Source organism: Trachurus trachurus (assembly GCF_905171665.1).
Source record: "Trachurus trachurus genome assembly, chromosome: 15".
Classification (NCBI taxonomy): Eukaryota; Metazoa; Chordata; class Actinopteri; order Carangiformes; family Carangidae; genus Trachurus; species Trachurus trachurus.
Window position 1 is genome coordinate 27,488,949 of NC_139906.1, and position 16,549 is coordinate 27,505,497.

At 40.3% G+C, this 16,549-nt stretch overlaps 1 protein-coding gene across 1 annotated transcript in view; it reads left to right on the plus strand.

Moving 5' to 3' along the window:
• ltbp1 (latent transforming growth factor beta binding protein 1) overlaps positions 1 to 16,549 on the plus strand; it is a 155,220-nt gene that overhangs the window by 75,987 nt on the left and 62,684 nt on the right. The gene's annotated exons all lie outside the window — the stretch shown is intronic.

Consider the following 16,549-nt stretch of genomic DNA (forward strand, 5'->3'; position numbering starts at 1 on the left):
TTATGTATTACTTAGGATTAGGAAACACATGTAGTCTATTATTAAGCAGTTAATTAATGTTTACTACTCAAAGTTAGTTAAGTAATAATAAAAGTTGAATAATGTAATTAGTTTTCATTATGTATGCATTACTCAGCATTAATTAACACATTAGTTTATATATTAATGCATAATAATGTACTAACTAACATTAATTAAGGGACCCTTATTGTAAAGTGTCACCAAAACATATATTATATTTATAATCCCCATGCACTCTGTACAGTAATTTCCGGATTATAAGCCGCTACTTTTTTCACGCGCTTTGAACCCTGCGGCCTGTACAACGATGCGGCTAATTTATAGATTTTTACTGACTAACGTCCTCCGGGGGGCGCTCTAGCAGGAAGCGCAAGTGAGACAGACATTTGGGGAAACATTATGCGCCGAAGAAGACACTAGTTTTGAGTGTTGGTGCACTATTTTATTTTCTAACCAGGCATGTTACTATCTGTTGGTGCTGTGTTGATGCCGTGCTGGTGCCGTAGCCTACAGCCGATTTTCAGGCACAGTTTGAAAACAAGCACAAGCAGGATTTCTCCCGTGGCTTTGCTACATTTTTACCTTAATTAAAAAGCTCCAGAGTAATTGTGATGGTTAACTACATGACTTGTGACTTGTTATGAGTGAGTGTCTCTGCATACCACAACACAAACGCGCTCCGTAACCCGTAATCTTTTGGTCATGACATTTAAGACTACACAAACACACACGCCGTAACATCGCATGTGTTATGTAACGTTATCCACTGCTCCGTATTGATTTTTCGCCGGCTTTGTTGTCAACAAATGCACATGGCTGAGAGAAGCGTAACCAAAATAGTGGAAAAGCGAGCGGACTTGCATAGTTCCACAGATCTTCCTTGTACTGTCTTTCTGTGTAAATATCTTATATTTTATTCAAGTGCGGCCTATGTATGTACATAGTCTATTTTCTTTTAAAATTTAGCTGGTGCGGCTTATATTCAGGTGCGCTCAATAGTCCGAAATTTACGGTATGTTTTTGTTTTATTATACTGCGTATGCACTCTGGTCGGATTGCATTTCATTGCCTTGTTTTTTAACATGTGTAATGACAATAAATTGAATTAGTCAATCAATAAAGCTGTTAGAAAACAGAAAAGTGTGGGATGAGGAGCAGTACACACACACACACACACACACACACACACACACACACACTGAAATCAGCTGAATCTAAAAATCTCTTCTGTTGGTCACTGTGGTGTGAGGCAGCTGTTAGGTTTCTACACACTCCTCCAACATCACACCTGTATCTGTGCTGCTAACAGAGGAAATAATGCACATCAAGAGGACGGACTCTGTCCTAGTGAATAACACACGCTGTCCAGCACCTGTCCATCACTGAGCAACAGACACACAGTCACAGAGCAGCTGATGAGGACCAATCACTGAGCTAAAAAAGAGGAGCTTCAAGAAAAGTAGATCAGAGTATTAGTGGTGTTTAAATTTGATATATGGTACAAAATAAAAGAAAAAAGTCCTTTACATTGAACATGATGAAGACGCATTATATCAGTAAGACCATGAGATCTTCAAACCATCATTTGTAGTCAAGTCTGGAGCTGATCACCTTTTAAGAACTCAGTGACTTTAAAGTTTGTAGTCTCAACACAATCAATCACCTGAACAGAGATAAATTCAGACGGTGTCTCTACACCTCCACACATCTGTCCCAACACTGATTTGAAGGATGCCAAAGTCTGGGGTTTGGAAAGTAAAACACTAGGTTTGAAACAAATGGAGACATTTAGATGGATGGTAAGATAGAAGGTTGACCTCCTCTGACCTCGGACGAGACAGATATATTCACACTTGTCGAGTCGTTGTGTTTGAAATGGTGCTGAACTCTCTTAGATAAGAGTCGGAAGAAAAAACAAAAGATAGAAATAAAATCCAGTCATCAACCATTCATTGTAGGGATTATGTAGATCAGGGAGCCACTGTAGCCTGAGCTGGTGTAACGGGACACCTGTCCTTGAAGTGAACGTATACAGGGATATAGCTGTGTCAGGGTGTCTGCTCCTGTGTACTACAGCTTCTGTATACTGGGTGTTCTTTAATGTGTTGCACAGACCTGACAAACTATGTCTGAACCTGCCTCAGACCTTACAAGGAGTAGATCAGTGTCTCTGGCTCCGACACATGCAGAAACATGGGAAGAGCGGAACAAGATGAATTCCTGTCTGACTCAGCTGAACAAATTAGTAAAACTGGAGTTGGACCAGCGGAGAGAGAGAAAACAGCAGACTGTTAACTCTGGGTGACCTGGAGCCACGCTGCTGCTCTGTTTACTGGAGCTGTACTGTACTCAGGTCTGTTCAACAGGTCTGTGCTCTGCTGCAGCATCACAGCTGCTCACGCTTTTTAAAAAAATTTTTTTTTACTTAATTTATTTGATTTTTGATTGATTTCATTAGTTTTTCTCAATGGCAACCTGACACATACATTTATATACATGTATATAAATGTAATGTTTTTCCCTTTTACAGCTGCACATACACTTATATTCAAGTATTGTGTAAGAAAACAGTATAAATTTTATAAGTTAAAAAGTGTATATATTATAAATATTATATATTATATAAGTTTATATATAGTTTATAAGTTTATATATATATAATATATATTTTTTTATTATATATATGTTTATAATAACAGTTATAAACTGTTTGTTTATATATATATAATAAAATTATAGGGATAATGAATGGAACATAAAAACATTAATTTAGACAGAAAGAAGTAAGAAAAAAGAAGATTAAAGATTTAAAAAAAGAATCCCCTCTAGGTATCCTTGGTGTCTCATAAGACATGGTGTGAAGGTGTCCTAGGCCAGAAACTCACTGTATTACCACCTGGTTCATGATGTCCCACACTTTTGGATCCATACATTAAAGGGATACTTCACCCAAAATTGATAATTCACTAATCATCTATTCACCATCATGCCAAGGAAGGGTTTGGAGAACTTTCAGAGTTACGGATTTTCATGTGGCGTCTTAAGGACACTTGGGTCAGTACAGACGAGCAGTATGGAGGTATCTGGATGTTTCATAGTGTGTGTTTTGGATGATTCAAAAGTGAGCTCTATCTGCTGCCATTATATGAAAATCTGTTGCCAGCCGGACCCCCCCTGGAACTCCTAAAGCGTTTTGATAAAGTTCTCCAAACCCTTCGTTGGCATGACGGTGAGTAGAAAATTGATGAATTATTGATTTTGGATGAAGTATCCCTTTAAAGCAGAAGTAAGCGATCCGGACGTTTTGGCTAATGCTGCGTTCCAGGCAGGCTTTTGAAACCGTAAATTACAGCTTCAAGTCACAACTTACGACTTTGTAGCGTTCCAGGCAACCCACTCGTGTTTTTCCGACCTGTTTTACCTGTGAAAGTCACTATAACGGCCACTCGTAACTTCCGACCCGTGAACTCGTACCACTTCACAGGTCGAAAAAACACGAGTTGCCTTGAACGCACCATAACGTCTTGTCAGCCGATGGAGTAAGCAGCCCCCGCCCTCGTCATGGATCTATTGGTCCTCGTCCCTACGTCACCACATTCACGCGCATCCCTTGGCTGCACACACAGCCCTTCATGCCGTTCTCTCTCCTCATTGGATAAAACTTGTAGGATACGAGAAAAGTTTTCTCCTCGGCTCAGAGCAGAGCAGAGGGACTGACAGACCCGTGTTTCGGTCCAAACACTCTATATAAGTGATTGCTGTCGGAAGATATAACTATTTAAGACTTATATTAACACAAAAATATCGCTTACTTCTGCTTTAACCATTTAATAGTAGTGACTTTAAACCACTGACCAGATATCAGTGTTGTGACCAGTGGACACACTCCAGAGCCCACACTGGACAGAGGAGAATAGAAGCTCATTGAAGGAGTCTTGGTATTTTTAACTGGACACTGTCTGTTACACATTATGTCACTTAGTTGAAAATTAGTGCAGTTAATTTACAATTAACCAGAGTTTCCTTGGTCATGATTTGTCTCTGTGATTCTACGCTGAGGCTCTTGGAAAGTTTTACAACCTGAAATTTTCATAGTTTAAAAATCTAGAATCAAAGGGCATTGATTCTCTGGGTGTGGAGGTTCATCAGACAGTTTAATCATGGTGGTCTGCAGCTTCCTCATCCATGCAGTCAGGACCACTTTCAGTTAAAACTAAAATGTAAACTAACTCATGTTTAACATCAGTCAGTATATAATTGCACAGGTTGTATGAGAGCAGTGAGACAGGCCTCTGTTCTTCTTCCAGTCAGCTGTTGACACTGCAGCTCAGAGACGGTCATAGATTATTCTTGTTGCACCTGGATCTGAGTGAAGGTGGAGAGACGGGGCTTCAGACTCGTGAGCCTAGCCAGACTTGCCCCCCCCAACCCCACTCCTCTTTCCTTCCTCTGTGATAGGCTGCAGACCTGAGCCAGGAGCTGGGAGGATGAAAGTTTATTTACAGTCCAGACTGAGCTCAAAGAGCCAAGACGGAATAAATCGCACTCATCTTGTTTATCGCACTTCTCACACCTATGGAGAGAGGCGATGAGGTTCAGAGTGTTGAGTTATGAATCGGTGTGAGGAAGAGAGGGACGTGTTGAAACTCGCTCACAGGCCATGATGACATGTTCACGGGATCAGGAGTTTAGCAACAGACGGAAAATATCAACTTGGATGAACTTCTTTTACTGTGGAGTGTTTCTGATTCAGAATAATCATTGGATCGTCATGAAGTCGCCTTTCTTTCTCATCAGATGTAACCTGCTCATACATTAGTGACACTGGCTGGGCTGCATCTGTCTGTTTGTTTCTCTTCTCTCACTCTCTCTACAGTTACATGTTTAGAAATGTCTGATTGTTCAGTAGAATAGAAGGAAATACTCCAGTTTTAAATCATTGCAGTTGTGTGAAGGGTATAGTACATTTTCTCTTTGGTACAAAGAATCTGGTATTTGCTGCTGTCATGTTTCCTGTTGTTCGTAACCGCACATTAAAGACTTTCCCTGTAGGGTTAATGACAGGTTGCTGTTTTTGCTTATTAACTCATTGAGTGCTGCACTGTTTTCCAAAGCTTTAATCCTGGTGCCAACAATTTAGACCATTGTCGACAAGTTGTAGAGCCATAGCGTATTCTATGTTGTAGCTATGGACACATGTTGGTCTGAAAAGTAAAACTTTCTGCTTCCAATGGGGACAAACCGTTTATTTCTACATGCCTCTGTTCCTGAGCAATCCAAAGCTAAACAGTTTTTCATCAAAATCCCTGCTTGTTTTCTAGAAATGGAGATATAGCATCTTTTATGTCGCTCTTCTGACACTTACAGCCGTAGACAGCGCAAAACTTAGCATTTTCCAACCGTTGCCCTGCCGGCAAAACACTTCCTGTCCCCAATCTGCAGTCGTGACGTTCAGTGTGATGTCACCTGCAAACCACCACTGTTCGTCAACACCCACCGACTGCGTGTAGCCTCCGCTGGACAACAGGAAGTACGAGGACCCACAAGATCAGTCAGTTTCTCCTTGTCCATGGTGTCAACGGGGGGAAATGACGTCTGAAAACCTTTGACCTGTTGGCCTCAGGCCGGCTTCTGCCCATTACGACGTTTTCATGGTGTAGTGCAGGGAAATATTATGATCCGTAGTGAACATGGTGTATTTTATTTTGAAAATTAACCGGATGTTTTATTTTGTGTCTGTGCACGACTTCCTGTCCCGCCATGATTTGCTCTGTGCTGAAGTGCTGCGTCTTGCTCCGATGTCCGGCAAAAATCGAAGCTCTGCATGTGGCCTCACGATTCGATTTGATTACGATTCACCAGTCTACGATTCGCATCGATTCAATTATACGATGCATCTCGATGCAATTCGATGCATCATATCCTCAATTTTCTATGTTGCCACACAAGACATGTCTGCATGATGATACAAGTCAGCTGTGTAAAAATCAAGGATGTTGGACATTGAAACATCCTGGATATGCTATGAGTGACAGGCAAACAGCCAATCATCTAACAGCTGTGTAGTTCGGTTGCATGTGTGTTTATTGACAACGGGAGAAGAGATTTTAAACTAAAAAGGACACGTTAGCTCGTCGGTATGGTAACAGCGGACTTTACGTGGAGCGGGCTCCGCGTACTTGAGGCGGACTCTGACGCATCTGGTGGAATTTTTTTTCTAATTCATTTGTATTATTATTATGAATGTAAATGAAGCCTTGTAGATTTTATTTTATGTATGTTCCCTTCGAGAGATTTGTATGTATTTTGATAAATACAATATAGTTCTTTTTGGGGAAAAAAAATGAATAAATAATTCCACCATTAGGTCATAATCTACATCTGTCCAGCGATGATGACATTCACTAATTCCCTATTATGCTAAAATAACAGAGTAAGTGTTGTTCTAACAATGTGAGTGTTTTAGCCTTTAGCTGGAAGCAGCAGTGTAACCACCACAACCAGCTGCTGCTTCTACCACATATTCAAACACATTTGAGTGTCGTCTTGAAGCAGTCCTTCTCCTGGAGCATGTGCATCTACGTATATCCCAAGTTCTACTTTTGCTTTGACACAGTTTTCACTCGTGAAGAGGTTAGTTGGGTGGAGCTCGGTAGAAAATCTACTTCTTGGCAGATGTGAGGTGAAAACTACCGGGGTCAGTCGCCGATAGTTTGGTGATAACAGAAAATATTCATGGAATGACCCGATTCCTTTATGAGGATGATTTTGAAACTGGAATGATTCAGGCTGTTGTGTGTGTATCCCATTTGGCCGGCATCGGCCTCTGGAGAGAGGATTTAAGTGGTGTTTTTCCAGCTCTTCTGGCATATTTTCTCCCAGGTGAGTACAGCAACTCGCCAAGTGCTGAGAGCTTTCTGGCCCTCGGCTCCCGCTTCCTTTATTAAAGACGCCTGCGGCTGCCAGCTCGTTTGTGTCAGTTGCAGTCCAGACGGTTTCAAATCATTTACAGTTGGGTTAAATCAAATAGAATTTGGAGGAGGCTTGGGAGGCGAGTCGAGCGCGGAGGGGAAGGGGAGGAGGACTTGAAGGAAAAGACAGGTGTAGCACTTTATGTCGCTTGGCATTCCGTCTCCCGTGCATTTCATTTAATATGCAATAACTTCTGTGCACAGTATATGTGTCATCTTGTGCAGCAACCAGAATCTGAATTTTTCCTTTAGTTGAGTGTCTCAGTGTAGAGCTGTGAGGCTCTGAGGGTTCACTGTGAATGAAAAGGTGCAAAAGTTATCCAGTGGACATTGCCATAGACTGTAAATATACTGTAGATTGACGTCATCCACAGGTTTCTGAAGAGGGATTTTAAAGCTCACGGTCCACTGTTGTCTGACTCCGCCCACAACCTCCAGCTAATCCAAAAATGGCCGGGGCGGAGTGTGTTTGGAGCTGAGGCTTTGGTGTTTGCTGGTTTGTGGTGCTCACCCACCTGTCACTCAAAGAGGCCACACCTTGATTATACAAAACCCTAACTCTTAATAAAAAAGTAAACAGGTGAGTTATGTAGGGGAGTGTGGAGGGACTGACTCACTGTTGGAGCCAGCCTCAAGTGGTCATGAGAGGAACTGCAGATTTTAAAGGGGAACTAATGCAAGTCCTGTTGCTTTTTTGCTGTTCTGCTAACCCCCTCCCCAGTCATGTGCATTTATTTTCAGTGAGGCTGACGGTAAAATAATCCTTGGAGTGATGGATAACGTTATATACGTGTTACGATGTGTATATTTGTAGTAGTCGTATGTGTCATATTTTCAGCCAAGAGACGCTCGGTGGAAGGCAGAGAGCCTCCAACAAGTTACAAATTAATTTGACCAGCACTAGTACTCTGAAGCGGTTTAATAAATGAATAATTTAAACTTAATAATGGTGAAGATGTTGCATAGTTTCTTTTTAACATCTGAGTGTTGGCTTCATTTTTCAGTGTGGAAGTTCCTGGTAGGCCAACTGTATGTAAACATATGAATTTATTCTGGTCTCTTGCTCAGTTCCTTTTTTCCTCTGAATTATTATTCTAATGATTCAACTTTCTCTATTTGTATATTTCTTTCATGTAGAAGAGAGCAGGGCATCTGGTCACACTTTTTTGCTTTTACTTCAGTTTCTTGGTCTCAGAACGTCATTGTGACTCAGTTTCCATATTAAACTGAATAATAAATCCTAGTGGCCAAATGGATGATCTTTAGATTCTGACTTTCTCTCACCAACTGTATTAGGGCGGGTATTTCTTTCGACAGACCTTGGGGGCGGACATTCAAATAAAATGAAATGAAATTCACATTTTGGCTTAATAATTTAGTTTTTGATATTTATTGTTTCAATATTTGAAGGCATGTTTAGCCTTTGTCAGTCAGGCTCCTATCACCTGGACCACAGTCAGATATTTTGACTGGATATTTGTGGGTGTCCTGCTCATCACTGGTTTCAACGTGAGGTTATGGACACAACAATGAAAATCATCAACATTCATGCACAGAGCATCAAGCTACTCATGATAACCTGTTTCTGATAAAGTTATTTTGGTTATTTAATCAGTTGCTTTAGGGTTGACCAGATGTCCCGCTTTGCGTGTGATTTCATGCATTTCTGTCTCTTTTCAAGCGTCATGCAAATTGAGACCATGTCCCACATAATTGGTTGTCCAGCACAACATCAACATCCCCCCCAGCAATGTGAAGAAGTGCCTGCACTGCCGATATGGCCGCACTCTGGGCTCTGTTTGTAGAGTCTGTCAGTAAACCCTGTTAGCATTTTTAGCACTTCTGGTTCCCTCGTCTAAAAGTCAATACGCTTTTTGAATGGGATTTTGGTAAAATACCTCAAATAAGGTCTGTGGCTTAAGTGAGTTTCAGGTTTTGTTCTACGACATAAAACACAATTTTGAAGCTTTTACATGTCGTTAAAAAGGCGGTTGTCAGTACGGGGGGCTGTGTCCCACTTTGTCCCTCACGAACATACCCCTTGCCCCACTTTTGGTTTATTGGGACCTGGTCGACATATAGTTGCTTTAATAGCTGGGACCACAAGATATTTGGGTCAAAGACGTATAAGGCCTTTGAGTGGCCCATTTTAAAAATACTTAAAATAAAGATATATTTGGCCATTTTCCAAACATTTGGAATGTAGTGTACACATACATGTATGTGAAAACTTCAAACAAATATATTTTAGTGTTTTTAAACTTAAATTAATAGGGCAACGACCTTAAAAAAGTCATTTGGGGCGACCATAATTTATCTCAAAATTAATAGATTTCCTTAACATAACTTATATTTTAATAAGAATCAGTAATTAAATTAACTGTTCAAGAAAGATAGACTCAAGTGTCCTTTCAGTTTTTGTAAACCATTTTTAAATACATTTTATCTATAATGGCACTGTCTCCCTCATAAAGCCATTACATATAATTTTTTTACTCTAAAATTCATAAAACTGATTTAAAATGTGTACAGATAGTATCCACTTATGCATGCTATACCAATGATTTATATTTGAACCAAAACTGATAGACATTAAATTTTGAATTTAATACAGAATTGCCAATCGTTGGTTACCCCACATGACAGGTGGTCGCCCCAAATGATGAGAAACAGCAGGCAGTTAAGGCTAATCAATAATTTACAGAGTTGAGACAAATTTAAAGAAATTTTATTAAAGAATCAGCATAACTATTTAATTTGACACATAAACATCATAACATTAACATTTTCCTCACTATTTCATAACATTAAAGGGACAACGAGGGGTTTTGGAAAAGCGAAGCGTTTTCACACTACATTTATGAGCCTCCGTGCTCAGCGTAAAATTCTTTGACAGTGTTAATTTCGTCAGACAAGACGAGACGAAAAATATTCATCAACGATGGTTTTTTTCATGACGAAAACGAGACGAAGACGAGACGAAATCAATGCCCTTAAACACTGACTGTGACGAAATTAACACACATTTTTTGTTGACGAAAAAAGACGAGACGAAATCCACTTAAAGCAGAAGTAAGTGGTCCGGTCGTTTTGGCTAATGCTGCGTTCCAGGCAGGCTTTTGAAATCGTAAATTACAGCTTCAAGTCACAACTTACGACTTTGTAGCGTTTCAGGCAACCCACTCGTGTTTTTCCGACCTGTTTTACCGGTGAAAGTCACTATAACGGCCACTCGTAACTTCTGACCGGTGAACTCGCACCAGATCGAACTGGTACGACTTCACGGTCGGAAAAATACGAGTTTCCTTGAACGCACCATAACAGTCCTCGTCCCTACGTCGCCACATTCACGGCGTCCCTTGGCTGCACACACAGCCCTGCATGCCGTTCTCTCTCCTCATTGGATAAAAACTGTAGGATACGATAAATGTTTTCTCCTCGGCTCAGAGCAGAGCAGAGGGACTGAGAGACCCGTGTTTCAGTCCAAACACTCTATGTAAGTGATTGCTGTCGGAAGATATAACTATTTAAGACTTATATTAACACAAATATATCACTTACTTCTGCTTTAATCAAACAAAAACTTAATAAAATGTCTCTTTTCTTTCTGGTCGGTCGCTTCTGCACTGTGTGTGCGTGTTCATCTCTGTTTAGATAATGACAAATAGCCTACATAAATGCACACACAAGCTGGAAAGTTGGCTCATCTGACAGCTGTCAATAATGACATAAATCTTGTGAGATGAGTGAGAAAAAGACTAAAATGAATCTATTGGTTTGAGTAGATTAGTTGTGATTAACATTACTGTCAATCTGCTTTCAAAGACTAAAAAAAGACTATTGACTGATTTTAGTCGACTAAAACTAGACTAAAATACTTTGGATTTTCTTTGACTAAAACTAGACTAAAATGCCAAGACTTTTCGTCGACTAAAATGTGACTAAACAAAAAAGAATACAAGCTGACTAAATATGACTAAAACTTATAAGGGCATTTGACACAAGACTAAGACTAAAACTAAATTGAAAAATAGCCGACAAAATGAACACTGCAAAGACGATCACATACCGTCGTAGTTCAGACCATAAACGGAGATTCGGCGGCGTTATTCTCATGACTCGCCATGAAACCGAAAGTAAAGAAACGCTGGTCGGCTCGCCCAGCATTTCCACCACCACTAATAATAACAAAATAACCATAGAGACAAAACCATATATTTATCTAAAATGGACCATTAACAAGTGATAACGTAGATTCATCCACATTAATATGAGACTTTTTTATAACCAAATAGAAACTCCTCGTTGTCCCTTTAACATTTTCCATACTATTTCATTTGACACTTAAACATCATAACATTAGCATTTTCCATACTATTTCATTAAACACTTGAACTTAACATCAGCATTTTCCTTACTATTTCATTTGACACACAAACATCATAACATCAGCATTTTCCTTTTTCATTTCATGAAACACTTCAACATAACAACATTAGCATTTTCCTTACTATTTCATTAAAAACTTCAACATAACATTTGCATTTTCCTAACTATTTAATTTAACACTTGAACATAATCACTGATTCTGGTGGCCTAAATAACATACATATGTCATATGACATTTTATATACTGCAAGTTACTTATATATTTTTACCTTTCTTTTTTCCTGGCAAGATACTCAGCTCTTGCTACAGGATCTGCATTGATCCGCTGCCTGTAGCGAGCAGTCTTACTTGTTAGTGGGGCCATCTAGAAAAAAGTTATATACAGTAGTTAAACACACATAGAGCTAGAAAAGGAACTGAAAAATAGAATGAATGCTTAATATTCACACATTTCTCTGATAAAGACACAATAATCAAAAAGAAGCGATCATCTCTAAAGTAGGATGGAAATGACTGAAATTTAGAAAAATATATGTTGAAATATAGAAAGAGTTATGTTAAAACAAATAACTAAATGCATATCATGAATGAAAACATAAGCATGCAGAAACTACAAATACAAGATATGTATTTTCTATCATTTATACCGTCAGCGGTGGTCGCCCCACATGATGCTCGGTCGCCCCAGATGATGTTTTCAAGTTTAATCAAATATAACAGGCTAATGCTTAGCTATAGAATCCAAGCTAGCTACTTCTCACCACATATCACTAACAAATTTACCTTCAAAATATAGATTTGCATATAAAACTCATTATTCACAGTTTTAGGGTGGTCGCCCCACATGATATCCAATTGTGACGTATACATTGCAGCAGTTAGAAAGAGGATTTATTTGTAAAGATGAGAGAGTCTACTGACCTGCAAGTTGTCTCTCTGGGACCCTCACAGTGTGGCTGGCAGATGTAACATCCTCCTTCAGATGATTGTCAAAATAAAAGTCCCATAATTGTATTTTCTTGATGGTCGCCCCAGATGATATTTCAGACAATGAACATATTCGGACAAGATTTGTTTGTGTATTATGATTGAAATGTGTGTACAAATGCTTCATAACTTTGTCAATTAATGGAAAACAAGTTTGAAATTGTGCCAAATAGGGCAAGGATTATATTTAAATTGTTTTAATGTGATTTAAAACCAGTTGTCCAAACAGAAGTCAAGGCCGGACGGTCGCCCCACATGATGTTTTCACACTTCAGATGGCAGAAAATGACCAATAACCAACATGTTTAAATAAAATAAGAGTGGGCACATGTATAAGGAAGGTATTAGACATACAATGTTATATTTTTATTCATTTTAATGTTTATTATTAGGTAAAAAGTTCTGTCGGACAGAAAAAGCAAGCGTCACGTCTTTGACCCATTTTCTTTTTGATCCTCACAATTTTGGAATTCAGTCGCAGGCCAGATTGGAAGCTTCGGCGGGACAGATTCGGCCCACGGGTCGCAAGTTGATGATCACTGATGTAGAATGTTAAAGCAGAAGTAAGCGATCCGGTCATTTTGGCTAACTTCTTGTCAGCCGATGGAGTTAGCAGTCCCCGCCCTCGTCCCTACGTCACCACATTCACGCGCATCCCTTGGCTGCACACACAGAGAGGACCGCCCCTTTATGCCGTTCTCTCTCCTCATTGGATAAAGGTTGTAGGATACAAGGAAAGTTTTCTCCTCTGCTTACAGCAGAGCAGAGTGACTGACAGACCCGTGTTTCAGACCAAACACTATATGTAACTATTTAAGACTTATATTAACACAAATATTCCGCTTACTTCTGCTTTAAATGGTAATTTGTGACAAGTTTTCACACTATGCATTTTACGGCCACAACCATGTGCAACGGAAATGAAAATTGTCTTTTAAACTATTTCACAACCCTGCTGGTACTGTGCACCGATTAAACAAAATATACCAAAACAATACAACAGCACTGCTCTATGTATAGCTACTGTTTCTCTATGCTTGACAATTTAGCCAGAAAGCACAGAAGCAACTTTCCCCTTAGGGATTAATTTTCTATTGCTGGCTTCACCATAAACTGGCTTTTTTTTGGTTTAGGTATCAGAATACACCTGTACTCTTCTATATTCCTATATGCATAGGTCTAGGTGAACAGACAGATCCTGATGAGTGTGTATGAATGAGTTTTTACAGACAGGCTGTTTTCTTAGCCAAGTGGAAAAAAAAAAAAAAGGCTTGACTCATAACACTCCATGTTGCTCAACTGAATGAAGGATTTCAGTGGAATAATTCATGCTGCTGGTGTAATGGATGGTTTGCTGGAAGCCCCACGATGATGACTTGAAGGTGGGGGTGTACATGTTTACATCATCAGTGAGAGTTTAGGCTTTTTTGGACACAGAACAGTGAACTCTCTGTGTCCCGCTCCTCTACATCAGCTCCACACTGTCTCTGCTTTGTCCACAAAGTCTGGTTTAAAGAGCGCTGTAGACTGCAGGCAAATGTGTGTGTGTGTGCCTGACACCTGTTGTGTTGCAGTATGCTGTGGTGTGTGTGGGAGCAGCAGGATTTATATGAGGGTTAACACCTGGTCCACCACCCTGCTCTTCATGTTGGGTGGTTCTCAGCCTCTTTATCATCCATTAAACCCCGGGAACGTACAGACTGGATCGTCATACTTACACCATGGACCTGTGCCAGACTTTAGAAAGAGCATTTGCCATGTGTATAAAATCAGTTGTTCTGTCGACAGTGACTTCCTGAGGAGGGAGCTGATCTTTACCGCTGCGCCCTCATACATGATGCTAGTGAAAATAGAGCTGATCTCACACAGTCTGCCTCTCCCAGCCCTTCCTGTGGCTTCTCCTCATCTCAGTGTTGTCTGTTTAGTCTTGGTCACATGATCTCTCTCTCTCTCTCTCTCTCTCTCTCTCTCAGACATCAAGGCTGCAGTTTCACAAGAGCTAAAGCTACAGTGGCATGCAAAAGTTTGGGAACCCCTGGTCAAAATGTCTAACCCTTAAAGGGACAACGAGGAGTTTCTCCAGCGGCAGATTGAAAAATTCCGCGACAATAAAGAAGTCTCATATTAATGTGGATGAATCTACGTTACCACTTCTTAATGGGCACATTTTCGATAAATATATCGTTTTGTCTCTATCGTTATTTTGTTATTATTAGTGGTGGCGGAAATCAGGAGTCGGAGTCATGAGAATAACGCCGCCGAATCGCCGTTTATGGTCAGAACTACGACGGTATGTGATCGTCTTCGAACCTCTGACTTTAATTCTTGATGAATGAAAACATGAGTCTGTCTTGCGCCGGTCAAAGAATTTTATGGTGCCTGCGGAGGCTCATAAATGTAGTGTGAAAACGCTTCGCTTTTCCAAAACTCCTCGTTGTCCCTTTAACTTTCGCGACCACACTAATTGCTCATCACATCCGCTCTGGACCGCATGTTTTTGGCTATTTGTTTACCTTTTTTCTCACGTCGAAGCGAACTCTGTACATCACCTAGAAGCAAACAGTTTTCACGTGGTTGAAGAGTGACTTTCCAACGCGCTCCTCGAAAAACGGCGAGTTTTTCCGCCATTTCGTTTGTGAGTACGAAGTAGAAGAAGAGAGCTGGGTTTCTCCAAAAATGGAGCTCTCGCTTTACGTAGTTTCAGAGAAAAATGCACTTTGGTGTCAAGTGGCAATCCGCTGCACAGCGCCCGCTGGCTGCACGTTGAAAACAGCAGTGATAACTTGCTTTCAGGTCCGAATCTCCAAACCAGAAATGTTTGTAACAGCACCGGAAAAAGCGGCTAGATTTGTCGCTAGTCGCTTTTGACAAAAAAAAGTCGCCAAGAGGGTTTGGAAAATCACCAGATTTAGCAAGAAAGTCGCCAAGTTGGCAACACGGTGTAGCCGACAGCCGCACAGCGCTGCACGCTGTCCTCAGAGCAGCATTCAAGGAGACCGATTACTCAAACAAAACCAAGATCACACAGTTTATAAAAACCATTATGTTTTGATTGTAGTTTAAAACAGTTTTTACATATCAGAGGACTACCATATTCACACACAGGGTACCTGAGAGTGTCTATTATCATAATCTGTAAAAAAAAAAAAAAATGGTTTTGACGAGTTAACTCGTCAATGGTCCTGAACGTTCGGCATGCTGTGATGAGTTTACTCGTCAATGGTTGCGAAAGAGTTGAAGGGATAGTTCAACATTTTGGCAGATTGGCCCATTGCCATAATCCCTATAGTTTTAGGAGTAGGGTTGTTACCTTTAATTGTCAGTGCAAGCTGTTTTTAGAATGGCGGAGCAGAGACACAAGCTACTCAGAGCTACGCTATGGAGGCTAATGGAATTTCTTGGTTTCCCTCATCAAACTCATCAAATACACAATCCAACAACTCCAAGGCTATGCATGAAAAGGTTTGTTCCCCTTGCATAGTTATAGTACCTAGTAGCCCCCCCTTTGGAAACTATCACAGTGTGTAAATAGTAAATATCTTGTCTGATACCTTGGTCAAAGTTTTCTGAGAGTTCAAGTCTCCTGGGTTTCCCATTCTTTTGCAGGCTGCTGCTTTGTTTCCCTTTTTTACTCTAAAAACCCAATCCCTCACTGTATCACTGTGAAACCATCAGGTCTATGGCAGCTCTCTTTGAATTGAGTCCTTGAACACAGATGGAGGCATATTGTTTTTGAGCTGTAGGTCCATTAACACTTATACCCGTCCCATTCTTGTGGACAAGAAATCTCAGTAATGCCTCAGTGGAACTACTTCATATTTGGCACAAACATTCACTTGAGCTTGATTAGAGTTTGGTGGTTGAATCATGATTTTGCCTTGTGAATGCAATCCGAAGCACACTCCTCAAGGTAATTCCTTAACTCTGGAACAAACGTTCACTTTGACTCAAGGATGAACTGATCAAAGGTGAAAGGTCAAGGTCAGTGTGAGCTCACAAAACACTTCACTCAGCTGTTATGGCCAAATTTCATACAAATGGTTAGTATTATGTATATAGTGTGGTCAAGGCATCCGACCACAAACACAGATCTCAGTGATGATTCAGAGAAATACTGGTCTGGTAACAAACAGGGAGTGAAGGGAGGAAATTAGGAATTCAAATTAAAGGTCCTCACAGCC